This window comes from Anomalospiza imberbis, chromosome 12 (assembly GCF_031753505.1).
Source record: "Anomalospiza imberbis isolate Cuckoo-Finch-1a 21T00152 chromosome 12, ASM3175350v1, whole genome shotgun sequence".
Classification (NCBI taxonomy): domain Eukaryota; kingdom Metazoa; phylum Chordata; class Aves; order Passeriformes; family Viduidae; genus Anomalospiza; species Anomalospiza imberbis.
The window spans coordinates 2,466,034-2,478,222 of NC_089692.1; the positions used below are offsets into that span (position 1 = coordinate 2,466,034).

Genomic DNA, 12,189 nt, shown 5'->3' on the forward strand with positions numbered 1-12,189 from the left:
GTCCTTCAACAGACTTACTGAAAAGAAGAAGGAGGAAAAGAGGGGGGGAAGGGGGGAAAAAAGCTGATTTTAATCATTGTCATTTGGTCTGATGTAATATTTCCCCAGGCATTTTCAACTAGGCATAAATTTTCAGCTCCCAAATAAGTAACACAGGGCACGTTTCTCACATCTCTTGACTCCTCTGTTACAATTAGGGTAGCACCCACTCTGCACTTGTTGATAAACTAGATGAAGTTAAAAAATAAATAATAAAAAAATAGCCCCGACCCCCCCTTCCCTGCAGCACCCAGCGCCGCCGAGGTGCGGACGGGGGGCCTCGGGGGCGGCGGGGGGCTGCAATTATTCCCAGCCATCCATCCTGCCTGCCTCCCCCTCCCTTTCACCCTTTGCTAATGTCTCGCATTGTAAACGCCAAATTTCCTGTAGGCCATTAAAACCAAATGACGTCTATCGACATGCATTGTGCTATTGCGGAGCGCCCTGGCAGCCCGCCCCCGGCCAAAAGCGCCATTTCAATTAGAGCGCGCGGCGCGATGGCGCGGGGCTCCGCGGGCGGCTCCGCGGGCGCGCACCGCGCCCGGCCCACGTATCGGGGGGAGGGGGACCGGCAGGGAACCCCCCCGTGAATGAGGAAAAAAAAAAAAAAACCAAAAAAAAAAACCAGGCAAATCCCTCCCTCAACTTCCAGCCAGAGGCGCGGGTCTGCCGGTGCCTGCGTGTTTCTGCGCGCCGCCGCGGGGGACGCGCCCCCGCTCCACGCCGGTGCCCACGGAAGTTTGGCGGAGGGAGCGGAACCGCTCCGCGGAGCCGCTCCGCGCCCCCGCCGGCGCGCCGCTGCCGGCGCTCGGCCGCGCCCCGCGCCCGGGGCGGGGGGGCCCCGCCGCCTCCGCGCCCGCGGAACGGCGCCGCGCGCGCCGGCGGCCGCGGCTCGGCGGGGCTGCAGCGCCCACTAGCGCGCGCCGCCGCGCGGCCGTTACGCAACGCTGCGCGGCCCCGAGAGGTCAGGCCGGGGAGGGCCCCCCGCGCCCCGGGGCCTGGGCCGGCCCGAAAGCGGCCGGGGCGCGATGCAGGCAGGACACCCTAGAAATGGGGGGGTTAAAGTTCTCTTCCGTGGCAGGAATAAACAGAAACTTTTCTCCTAAGGGGAGCTTTTTTTTTTTTTTTTTCCCTTCTAGAGTACAAACTACAGGAGAAGAGGGAAATTTTCTCATTAAAGTTACATCCCTGCAGTTAGTTCAATTACTTGATATATGCAGAAGATGTTGTAAATTTAAAGATTTAAATAGCTTACAAAGATGCCGGAGGCTCCATCAGTTAATTTCCTTAATTTATGGATTTTTAGCTGAGCTTCTGAAATGAAAAGGAGAATGAGAACTAGGTCAGCAGAGAGATTTGCATCCAGAACAGACTAAAATTTGTTTTCCTTGACCATCCCATCAGCCCAGGTGTGATCCTTTGTGGGGGTCACTGTCCCATCTCTGACCTCGAGGCTGGGACTCTGCCTGTGTGAGCACGGCACAAAGGGGTAGATTTTATTCTCAACTAACCTCAGAACACAAGCGTGTCCCCCGCCAGCTGCCTCACCTGATGGTTGCACGAGGCTGGAGCCTGAGTGCTCTCATTTGCCCAGCACTCCGGTCAACAAGTGGGTGCGAAGAGGACAGGCTCCACTGAGACGGTGACCTGCCGCAGCCCGAGTTTCACTCCGCTTTTTTGTAGGGGTGCGGGCGGACTATTTGGAATGATTTGGCATCATAATTTTTACTTCCTTTGTGAATTACTGACTGCTAAGTGAAAAATAAATACGAGAATCTCGAACAGCAATCAGAGCTGCATAAAAATAGGATACTTCTGCACTGAGGCACGCTAAAGAGGAAAGAGAAGACCTAAAAATACTGCGCTTGTACGGAAAGTAGAAATTGTGATCTGGCTCATCCCAACACATCTGTGACAGGCACTATTTAATTGTGCTGCATGGAAATGGGATGCACGGATAATAAAGATTCGGTTTGTTTGTTTGCTTGTAGATGAAAGCAGACACAGTAGCACTTGGGATGAAAAAGCCTGCGCGTGGTACGTAACTTGTGCGGGGTTGTTTTTACTGTATCTGAGAAAAGGACAATGTACTTGGGAGCTTTGTGTTTTTTCTTGCCTCTATTAATGTTGAAGGTAATAAAGGTACGCGTTACAGCTCTATATGCACGCTCTCATTTCTTTCTGCTCGTTCAAGTCTGTGAGTGCCTTTTTGTTGTTTTGTTTCAATATGTAAGCATATATACATATGAATCAATACTTAAAAGATTGATATAAACTAAACAGTTTTAGGAAGCAACATTGCGGTATGATTAGTATTGGTGTTCATGATTTAACATTTCTTTTCCCACTAGATGAAGTTTCTAAGATTTGCAAGGTACGTGTCAAGGACGGGTATATAAATGGATTTTTATTTATTCACAACTCCAAGACTAATTGCTTCTCTTTGCCTGAAGGCCAAGAGATTGGTTTTAATATGACACTTCAAAAGTATTCATAGAACTACAGAGATACTAAGTGTCATTGTTTAAGAGAGAAATCTCGCTATGCTACTTGTGACCCTGAAAATAAAAATCTTCCACTGTATTTTGAATCCTAATGTTGTTTTTCAGAGTTTCACTTAAAGCTCAACTATCAAGAAGTGTACAAAGGAAAATATTAAATAGTATGTAGTGAACATAAAAGAAGAAATACTGTTAGAACTGAATAGAACTTATTTTCTCAACAATTCTATTATCCTCCCTATAAAGCAATACAAAATTTGTGGCAGAAGATTCCTGAGCTCAGGTTGCAGGATATTAGAATTAGAAATTATAATAATTTATCATAGGTGCTTAAAAGTTCTTAACCAAATGCCCAGCATGTGTTTTTACAACCCTAAGTACTTCAAAATACATACTTGTGATTTTTTTCTTACCAACAGTTCTTTGTATTCTCTGCAAATGCTTAAAAATGGAATTGGACAGAACTATTCTGTAATCTGTTTTTATACCTAATTAATCTATAGCTTAATTTTTTTAAAAATAAATGGGTAAAATATTTATGATACACCTAAGACAGTGTGAAAGGGAAGCCCATAAGGAACTCCAGCTCATTTTCTTTTTTTTTTTCCCCTAAAATAATTGTGTTTATGTTACAGGACAGAATATTACTAGATCATGAAAATATGCTGATTTGAAGGAATATGAGTTTCCTATCAAAAAGATTATCCAAATATAATATGAAAGAAAGTATCATAAATTGACAAACAACATCAACCTCTTCTGCACCATGCTCTCTGAATTAGAGCAGGATAATTTCCAGTTGGTGTTGTTCTTGAGGGCCCTGTATAACTTTGTGGTAGTAGACCTCATCCTATCCTAGTCCTTACTCTTTTCCTTACTTTATGGGTTTTATCCTGAAGTTTAAACCTGACTTCAGCACTTATGTTACATAACTTAACTTGAGGCATTCTGGTGGTGATACCAACATTTCATTTCCACCAACTACATTTCATTTCCACCAACTACAATGAGTGCAGGGAGATAACTGTGGAGTGCCTGGTCCTTGCTGAAACTCACCACGTTCTACCAGGCATTTTAAGGTAAAGCAGGAAGTAAGGGAGAAAATGGATCATTTCATTAAATGTTTAAAGCAGATAAATGAGAATTAAGGGGTTGTTCCTTTAAAACAAAGGAATCAATGTCTATATGTAGATTAATACTCCTCCCAGTCATAGTTAAGACAATACTGTAGCTTGGATGGACTTTTATCTTGGAAGAGAAGATTTGAGTAAATAACTGGGATTTCAAAAGTTGCTGGACACCAGGTGCATGCTCAGTCAGCAAAGGCTCCATGGCTGTTGCTTCCAGTGGGTTTTCACAGCTGTGACTGGGTTTGGCTCTGTCTCCTGCACCGCAGAGGCACTGGGGACAAACACATCTGAATGCAGAGGTTGGTGGCCGTGGGTGCTCTGACTGCCACCATCTCTCCCATCACTGGAAATGAGAGACAAGCAGAAGCTGTGGAAAGCTGATGTTGCATATGTGTTGAGCCTCCAAAAAGGTTTGTTCTTGTGAGGAACCTGAAAATATTAAGCATCTTGAAATCCCAGTGCTTGCTGCAGTCAGTTGACATATAAGGAATAACAAAAAGAAAGGACATCTCCCAGTTGCAGCAAGTTCTCAAGCCAGTTGCAGTGCCAATCATTCTGGAACAGGAACTTGGCCCAGGGTTTGCTAATTAAGTAAAATAATTGTTTGTCATTTGTAGACAGATGAGGGGTTTCCTGAGAACAGTAAGCATGACCACGCAAAGAACAAAACCTGATCATTAGGAAATAACCAAGTCTTGTCAGTCTTTTCCCTTGAATGCTCTTCAATTCTTTTCAAGAAAGTTTGCTGCTGAGTAAGTTTACAAACCATTACTTTATTGACTAAATACAGATGGACTGTTTTTAAAACTATCCATTATCCAGTGCCTAACTCGTGACAACAGCATGATACAAAGAAATAATCTGTCCTGGAATGCCAAGATGAAATAGCTTGTCAGGAAATACAGTATAGGAAAGGTTTGTTTGTCTCTTCTGCTTCCAACTGTTATAAGCCAAAGTTAGCTTCCAAAATGAAATTTACATAATCAAGATGTCCCGTGTTAATGTTCACCATGGTATTTAAAGTTTCACACATTTTGTTAAGTGCTCTGCCTCCTCTTCTTAAACAGCTTATAAAACTGAGGAGTGTTTTTTACCTGTTTAAGTAATGCGTGTGGTGTTAGCTTTCAGCTATTTATTAAATAAAGCTTATCCATATTGTATATGTCACAGAGAGGAGAAAACATTTTTATGGCTGAGTTTAATCCATTCATTGGTTTATTAGAGACACAATGTACTCTGAAGAATGCCACAAATCCACATGGTGTCCCTGAACGCTTGATTTTTGCATATGGATCGCTGACTTAGCTGAACGTATAAAATCCTGTGTAGCCAGGCAGCTCCCAGCTGAATACACTTCTAAGGGAGGTTATGTGCATTGCTTCTGCCAGCAAAGGTCTGGAATATGTTAAACTGCAAAAAATATCACTTAACAGAATATAGAAAATGAAGAATAGAGCTATAATGGCCCTTTTGTAACAAATCATTTGCATTTTTTAGGATCCTTGGGCACAGACACTTCTAGAATCATAGGTGCATTGCTTATTTATGTAGCAGCATTTCAGCATGCTTTTTCTTTGGCAAATACCAGACCAGAGAGGTTTGGATCGTGTATGGCAGGGACAGAACCTGAGAGAGCAGCAGCTCAGTAAAGTATCATGACAATGACATGAAAATGGAAGAAAAAGAAAATGGAGCAAATTCTTCCAGAACCTGAATTTAACGGCACACAGAAATGGAATTAAGCACACCTTTATTTTGAAGAACATCTAAATAATAGAAACAAATAGCAGAATTGAAAAGAGAAAACTAAAAGAATATTTTGAGGTAGTGGTGTTCATCTGTTGGTTAAAATGATTCGTGACTTGGAATTTGTGGGACTGCGGTGAACTTGCAGAGTGAGACACAGTACAGAACAAAACTCGTTACTGCTAACAGTATGCAAAGGGAGCAGTAACGGTGTTGTGGCCGGTGATTTCTGCGTGCTAACGCCCGATGGTTCTCCCTGCCCACCTGTGACGCAGGCGGGCTCAGCTGGAGCGATTCCACCGCAGAACGTGGCCCTAGCACGGGGCTGATGCGTGGCCGTGCTGCTCTGCCGTGCAGAGCCGAGCCGCAGCCTCGCTGCCATTGTTTCAGCACAAAGAAGAGGAGAGCTCTGAACCTGGCCAGCTGAGCGAGAGCCGATCCAAATCCTGCTATGCCAGAGCCCCTTGGAAGGGAGGCAGTATGTCAGACATATGGTTGAAACATGCTGTGCTCCAGCCATCCTCGGCTAGCGTATGGTCTCCCGAGTACCACTGCCAGCTGGGCTCTAATTTACACTGGGCCTGAGAATCAGGGACCTTAGCAGTTTCCCTGATGGTCTCTTCTCCTTTGCTTCACTGATTTCAGATATGCAGCTAGTCAGAGCTTTCCATTTTCCCTGTCTGGCATCCTTTCACACAGACACAGAGGGATATCCTTTACTTTAACAGTGTGTTTGGCTGAAAAAGCAGAGCCGGCTATTCTGTGAGAGTAAAATTTCAGTGTCCTGACTCTGTAGAATATTTTATATTCGTGGTGTCACAGCAGATGTCATGCAAGTATGTAAAGTTAATAAAACAAGCATCCCCAAAGCAACTGATACAGAAACAGCATTGCCAAATAGTAGAAATTGTACTTATCTGTTCTAACCTGTGTCTTTGAGGATGCATATGCATATTCATTTTCCATGGATTTTCACTCTTGACTTTGTAAACATTGTATTATTCCACATTCTGTCACGGATTTCTTCTCAGGAAAAAAAAAAAAGCAGAATGCTTGTTGGAATAAGCTCCTTAAATATGAGGCATATTTCTCATTTTGAAGTGCATGTTGAATGGTGCACAGTGAAGAGTAATAAAAGTCTTTGTTAAACCCTTGTTTAAACTTTACTTCAAGTGTTTTATTACAGCGTCACAGATTTTGCCAGTCTTCACTTTGAACGGTTATTGAAGGAATTAATTTGTATGTTTATATCCAACTTTTAGTTTGCAATTAGCCTCTGAGATGTAGAACTTGTAGAAGAAATCTGTAAACAGATGAATTCAATACAATTTGCAATAAAAATTATTTGATACTACTAGCCCCAGCATTGTAGCCTTCTTGAAGTGGTTTGTAGCAGCAATTACATGGTTCTGTCTTGTTAATTTTTGGAGCATTATGCTAAGTCTGCTTTATGCAAAGGGGCGTTGTGCACATTTAGTATTTTTGTGAATGCGATTCAGTTAAGCTTTCTGTTGTCAAGACATCCTCTTGGGAAAAAGGTGCACGCATATTTTCTGATGTGATATTCTTTGGTGAATAAAGGCGTTTGAAAAGCCCTTGCATAAAACAGTTTCACTTTAATCCCTCATTTCTGAATACACTGTGTTAAGTCTAACAGAGGAGATCAGCTTTGGCTGCTCTGCTGCTTGCTCGAGAGTGTCTCTCCTTGTAAAACCTCATCTTGGAGTCAGTTTTCCAGACCACCTCTCGTTCCTCACAAGATATTCTTGAGTTATGACATAATCAAGGAACCTCCTGGCTAGGAACTGCCTTTCCTCTGAGGAACTGGTGATTTAATAGTAAAAGGGTAAATGAACTGAACAGGTGGAAATGATCTTCATTTAACAGGACCATGAAGGTGTCCAAGGACAAATAATCTCATCTGCATCACCAAGACCCTCCAGTTTCCTTTGTTGCTTTGTTGTTCAATTTTTGCCTCTTACTTCGTATGACACTGGTAATTTTTGGAGCAGTGATACTTTTGTGTATCCAACACACTGGAGCCCATTTCTCATCTGGGCATCAACACTGACCACACAATTGCTTGCAAGAGTCATGTCATCAGCTCTGATTAAATGATAAAGGATGCAAGTAAAAATTACACTTGAGTCTGTGCAGGATCCCATATTCCTTCTCGTTTGCTGCTTTTTGGAGTTTCTCTCTTCAGTCACAAGCCTGAAATTCAAATGCAGACTCTTCCCCCTGTGGACCAGGTATTTACTTGCTTTTCATGAGCATCTACATTCACATTCCCAGAATGGCAGGGATGGGAGGGCACACCTTTTGCCTGTGAAAAGGGCAGCTCTTCCAAGAGGATTAAGGTTCTGCTTTCTTGCATCTGGGGAATGGTAAAGCAGGGTGGGTGACTGTGGCCATGGCTTTCCTGGGGTCAGTGATGGCAGAGGCAGGGAAGACTCTCTCCTTTCCTCTCCCTTTTTCTCTTCACGTTTGGTGGAGCTGGTAGGAAACTGGAATGGCTTAGGGGAAGGGAAAGGAGGCCACTCTTGGAGGACAAATCTGCCACAGCCTTCCTCGTGTGTCCCCTCTTCACCCCTAGAGTTTTGCCTGTTGTTTCCCCAGATGAAGGCCCCTGTCCGATTGTTCCCTGCTCGGCAGCTCTGCCACAGTAGAATAGCAAGTCCCCATCTCTCCTGTTATGCTGTATGAAACTAAAAATATCAACCCCACTGGAGTTACTTTTACATTAAAGATGTAAGTGAAATAAAAAAAAAAATCACTTTTGGAGCTTTTTATTTTTGATTTAATTTTTAATTAATCTTAATTAATTTGAATTTTGAAGCAATCTGAAAAATAGTTTTAAATGAATATACAGATATATATATTTCGGTGGGTTTTCTCCCCCATATCCACTGGTGAGAGCATGAATAATACAGGAGAGAAGCTGTGGTCCCCGTTTGTGTGGCCGAGGTCGGGGCTTTGCTCAGACCTGGCGTGGGGCGAGCGGGGGCCGGCTGTCCCCATGTCGCCCTTCTGCCTCAGGGCGGCCACGGGGAGAGCCCGGAGGGCCCGGCCGGTGCGGGAGCCGAGCTCGGGCCGGGACAGCTGCCTTGTTATTTAAGGTGGGTGGCTTGCTGGGTTTTAACCCTGGGCGTTCCGGAGCCCCGGGCGAGCTGTGCCCAGGTACGATTCAGAGGTAGCGGGGTACGGCATGTGCTGCGGCTGGGCTGGCTCCGTGCTGCCCGCAGGCCGGACAGGGCAGGGAGCGTTCCCAGCCCCGCGTGGCCCCGGGGCCAGGCCGCTCCCGCCCGAGCTCGCCTGAGCCCCTCTCCCTCCTGAGCCCCGCTCCCGCCCGAGCTCGCCTGAGCCCCTCTCCCTCCTGAGCCCCTCTCCCTCCTGAGCCCCGCTCCCGCCCGAGCTCGCCTGAGCCCCTCTCCCTCCTGAGCCCCTCTCCCTCCTGAGTCCCGCTCCCTCCTGAGCCCCTCTCCCTCCTGAGCCCCGCTCCCTCCTGAGCCCCGCTCCCGCCCGAGCTCGCCTGAGCCCCTCTCCCGCCTCAGCCCCGCTCCCTCCGGAGCCCCTCTCCCGCCTCAGCCCCTCTCCCGCCTCAGCCCCTCTCCCGCCTCAGCCCCGCTCCCTCCGGAGCCCCTCTCCCTCCTGAGCCCCGCTCCCTCCGGAGCCCCTCTCCCGCCTCAGCCCCGCTCCCTCCTGAGCCCCTCTCCCGCCTCAGCCCCTCTCCCGCCTCAGCCCCGCTCCCTCCGGAGCCCCTCTCCCGCCTCAGCCCCGCTCCCTCCGGAGCCCCTCTCCCGCCTCAGCCCCTCTCCCTCCGGAGCCCCTCTCCCGCCTCAGCCCCGCTCCCTCCGGAGCCCCTCTCCCGCCTCAGCCCCGCTCCCGCCCCGCGGCCGGCCCCGTCCCGCGCCCGCCGTTGCCGTGGAGACGGGCGGCTGCCCGGGGGCTGAGGGGGTGGAGGGGAGCGGCGCCCCGGGCTGAGGGATGCTCCCGGCGCCGCGGGGTCCCGGTGGGGACCGGCACTGCCGGGCAGCCCCGGGGGCTGAGCGGGACCCTCTGGGCGGGGGTCCAGCGCCTTGCAGGGCCCATCGCTCTAGTGGCAGCGCAGAGAGGCCCGCGGGCCTGTGACCACCCCCGGCAGGGTGCCCGGGGCCGCGGGGCCACCCCGGCTCCCCGCAGCTCCGGGCTGGAGAGGCACGGGCCGTGGGATCTGCCGGGGCCGCGGCCCTCTGAGAGTATTGTTGTTTCTAATTAATGCCTGTGTGGTAGCCTAATCTGTGTTACCGGGCTCTCTGGAGTATTGTAGCAACAAAGGTATATTCTAGGGTTCAGTTAATTAAAAATTCCTTATAAATGTGCCTAGGTCCTGTGTTGTACTTCACTCGGCTGTTGTGGCTGTACCACAGAAGAAATACCCAATATTTTCGCAGTTCCAGCGGTAGTTTCGCTGATTTCCCGCAGGGCTCTTTGCTCTTCCTCACGGGCTCGAAGCGCTTGCTGTCCTGTCGGCCGCCTCGGGCGGTGGGCAGGTGGGGCTGGCCGCTGCCTGCTGTTCTCCGTGCCGCCGGCAGAGCAGCTCCGCCGCTCCCTGGGCCTTGTGCTGCTGCTGCCGGCCTTGCTCGGGACCTGGGCTGCCTGCTCTTCTAAGGGCCCTTGGTGCCAGGGCTGGAGTTTGGAGCACACTTACACCTCTGGGTACGTTTGTGCTGGGATGAAGTCATGAGTCCTCAGGAGAAATGATGACATGTGTTGGATTCTGGTTTTATTTTATAATAAGCTTCCCCCTCTCCACCCCTGGGGTTTTTTTTTCAAGTACATGTGGAAGTGTTTAATATGTGCTCTCTTTGGCTATATACTTTTAATAAACTCAGTATCAACCATGCACTTAAACACATTCTTGTGGTGAGGATGTGTCTGATTTGCTTATAGGAAGGAAGTTCAAGCAAAAACTTGATGAAATATACCTGATTTCTATATACAAGTCTGTTTGTTTTGGAGTTTATTTCTTTTTGAGACTGATAACAAGGGAGAATGTCTCTCTCAACAAGCCAAATTGAAAGATGATGATACAGAAGCTGGATTCAGTATGGGTGAATAAATCTAGCCATAGAGCTACACATTAGCTCTGGAGTTTCACACTGCATTGCAAAGCGTGGTGAACTTGTCTCAACTCTTGGGCTTGTTTTTTTTTTTTTCTTTTTTTTACTTTTTTTTTTTTTCTCTCCGAGGAGTAGGGTGCCAACACTGCTGACACTTGGCTTCCCAGAAATAGGTGTTTAAGTCAAGTGATTGAAACAGAAATTGTGTTACTGTTGCTTTGTGGCCTGTGGAAGAGTAGCACAGAGTAGTAACGTGGTTGATAAAGCTGCATTTCTAGGATAGAAAATAGACAGTATAGGAGTCAGTTCTAAGAAAATGTTGTGAGTAAATTCATTGAATAGGAGAATAAGCCCTTTAATATTTTGCATTTATATTTAAAAAGTCCTGTCTTGAGCCTTTATTCTTCAATAAATTAGAAAAAAATCATGTTGTTGAAGAACATAGCCAAAATATCTGTTCCAGAGTACAGATATCTGGGAAAGGTTGGCAATATGTAGCTTATCTTTGGAAGCAAAGCATGATCTTTCTTAAGCATTTTTGAGGAAAATGATTACTTAATATTCAATATTGCTTTCTACTATTTTGAGAACAGTTACTGATTGTTTATAAACCCCAGTCCACTAAGAGTGCTTCTACTTCATTTCACACCTCATTGTTTTGCAGATTGCCTGTGACTATGGAAGTTGATTTGAAGTCCTAGGAATTTAATTTCTTGACCATCTAATTGTGTAGTCTAAAATCTTCAATCTGAAGAATACACCAGAAGTACTTGTTTTGGTATGTAGAGCTTTGATTTCTGTAAGCTGTACAGAATAATTTTGTGAAAAAGCTGGACAGAATCACAGAATGACAGAATGTTAAGGGATTGGAAGGGACCTTAAACATCACCTGGTCCCAACCCCCTGCCATGGGCAGGGCATGTTCCACTAGACCAGGTTGCTCAAGGTCTTGTACAACCTGGCCTTGGACACTTCCAGGGATGGGGAATCTGCAACCTGTTCCAGTGTCTCACCAGCCTCACAGTGAAAAAATTCTCCCTAATATCCAATCTATCTGTAACTATCCTGCCCTACCACTGCAGCTCCTGACAGAACGTCCTTCCTGCAGCCCCTTCAGACCCTGGAAGGTGCCATGAGGTCTCCACATAGGAGAACCCTCTCTTGTCCAGGCTGAACAGCCCCAGCTTTCCCACTTGTCTTCATAGGGGACAGATAATCCTCTGGACTTGCTGCAACACTTCCATGTCCTTCTTGTGCTGGGAGCACCAGAACTGGATGCAGCACTGCCAGTGGGGTCTCACAAGAGCAGAGCAGTGGGTGAGAATCACCTCCTTTGACCATCTGGCCATGCTCCTGGGGATGCAGCTCAGGATTCCCTTGGCTTTCTGGACTGTGAGCACTTGCCGCTAGCTCCTGCTGAGTTTTTTATTAACCATCACCCCAAGACAGAATAATTTTGTGAAAATATTGGTGTTCTCAGGGACAACCTGCTTGCCTTTCCATGACTTGCAAATGCTGATTCTCTTAAAGATTTGATGACTCTTTTAATGTGGGCAAAAGCAAGCAAATGAACCCTCTAATGGTATTGAGCAGTGCAGTTAGCAGAACAGGCTTGTAGTGTTGTGGGACTTCTCATTGTCTCCTTACTTGAAAAACATAATATTGGTGTAC

The 12,189-nt window shown here is 46.8% G+C and overlaps 1 long non-coding RNA gene across 1 annotated transcript; it reads left to right on the forward strand.

Annotated features, from left to right (window-relative positions):
• The first annotated feature begins 9,614 nt into the window (after window positions 1-9,614).
• LOC137481038 (uncharacterized) lies at window positions 9,615-11,639 on the forward strand. The gene is made up of 3 exons (XR_011003264.1): window positions 9,615-9,733; window positions 10,468-10,574; window positions 11,183-11,639. It is a non-coding gene; the product is annotated as an uncharacterized lncRNA (long non-coding RNA).
• The last annotated feature ends 550 nt before the right edge of the window (window positions 11,640-12,189 follow it).